This window comes from Orycteropus afer, unplaced genomic scaffold (genome assembly GCF_000298275.1).
Source record: "Orycteropus afer afer isolate SDZICR_OR568_19922 unplaced genomic scaffold, OryAfe1.0 scaffold00157, whole genome shotgun sequence".
Taxonomy (NCBI): domain Eukaryota; kingdom Metazoa; phylum Chordata; class Mammalia; order Tubulidentata; family Orycteropodidae; genus Orycteropus; species Orycteropus afer.
The window spans coordinates 1,150,804-1,152,688 of record NW_006921744.1 but is presented as its reverse complement, the minus strand read 5'-3'; the positions used below and the strand labels follow the sequence as shown (position 1 = coordinate 1,152,688).

The 1,885-nt window shown below is 40.3% G+C and overlaps 1 protein-coding gene across 1 annotated transcript in view; it reads left to right on the top strand.

The window, feature by feature from the left end:
* The window catches only part of CDADC1 (cytidine and dCMP deaminase domain containing 1), a 63,956-nt gene that overhangs the window by 11,126 nt on the left and 50,945 nt on the right, over positions 1 to 1,885 (top strand). The gene's annotated exons all lie outside the window — the stretch shown is intronic.

The following is a 1,885-nucleotide window of genomic DNA, read 5'->3' as shown; positions in this document are numbered from 1 at the left end:
TCTTACGTTTTTTTTAAAAAAATTTTTATTTTAACACCTTCCCTTATTAATTCATATGGATGTGTTGGTTCTCTGATGCTCCTACACATCCTGCTGGGTATACCAAGAATACAAGGCCTTGCCTGCATGTTACCTAGGCCTTTTCTCAAAGTTGTGTTTGCAGTGAGCAACTTTGAGGGACGAGACAATATCTTCCTTCAGGACAAGTAGCAAGTTTGTTTACTGCCCATTATAAAACAGCAGAATTCCAAGTTTGGTGCTCTTCTACTGTAATACAACCCACTGGGTGACATGATGCTCATACTGTTTGCTGTGCTGTGAGTAATAAAGTCCTTTGCCTCTGACCAGAATTCTTATATCTTCTATCAGCATCCATGAGCAGTAAGAGACTTATTAACTTGTAAGTAGGGTCAGATGGAATTCACAGGAATCAAATTGACTACATTTGTGGAAAGAGAAAATGAAAAAATTCTGTATCATAAGTGAGAATAAGACTAGGGGCCTACTGTAGAATAGAATATCAGCTCTTCATTTGCAAGTTCAAATTGAAGCTCAGGAAAATTGAAATAAATTCACAACAGCCAGAGTACAGCCTTGAGTATATCCCACTTGAATTTAGAGACCATCTCAAGAATAGATTTGAGGCATTGAACATTAATGATGAAGACCAGATAAGTTCTGGGATGATATCAAGGATATTATACATGAAGAAACCAAAAGGTCATTAAAAAGATAAGAAAAGACCATAATATATATCAGATAAGACTGAAACTTGCTCTTAAACATACAGTAGCTACAGTGCATGTAAGGAATGATGACGTAAAAGAGCTCAACAGAAGATTTCAAAAGGTGGCTCCAGAAGACAAGTATACAATGAAATGTGCAAAGGCGTTGAGTTAGAAAACTAAAAGGGAAGAACAAAATCAGCATTTCTGAAGCTGAAAGCACTAAAGAAAAAAATCAAAGCCTCAAGTTGCAATATTGAGGAAGTTCTAGCAAGATGGCGGATTAGGCAGAAAGACTGCACAGACAGACCCTTCTTCAACAAAGAAAAGGGAAACCAATTAACACAGACACAGAAGATAATCTTGAACCCCTGAGCCTTGAATGGGAGGATATAGAAGTGAACTAAACCCCAACTAGCAGAAGAATTTGCGTGAAAATACCGAAAAAGGAGACATAGGGAGCTGCGGTTTGGCAGCAATCCTGAGCAATCCTGATGACACAGACAGCTTGGAGATTCCCAAGTGGTGGTAGGACCTAAGAATTAACCTAAAAATCAGCCCTGCTAGCCAGGGACTGCACAGAGGACTGCTCTGGTGGCTGGGGAATAAACGGAGAAGGTGAAGAGAAAGGTGAGCTGAGCTGTGGGCTTTTGCCGGTCCTGAGGGTGCCGCCATTTTGAATGTTTAAAAGCGGCTCGACTATTTTGGATATTTAAAGAGACAGCGTGCTCTCAGATTCCTGGGGCTTAAGAACACATTCAGCTTTCCAGCAACCCCAAGGACACTCTGGACCTGCAAGATTGAAAAGGTACCACATTCCTCTTGTTACTCTTATACTCCACACCCACTTGGTGAACGGAGGTGCAGCCATCCCTCACTCCCACCTACTTTCTGGGACCTCAGGAACTCCATCACAGTCTGTGTGCTCAGACGGAGCCTGGGTGCCCTGCCGTGTCCTCCACCGATTTTTTTTTCTCTCTCTTTTTTTCTTTTCACTTTCTTTTTTTCCGGTGATTAGTTTGTTTGTATCTGTCTGTTTTAAAACAACTATTATTATTAATACTTTTGTCCTTTTTACTATTATTCTTAATCTTCCCCTCCCAGGTCCTAGTTTTCAGCATTTTTTCTTTTCCCTATTCCTGGCTGAATTTTTTTTTTTT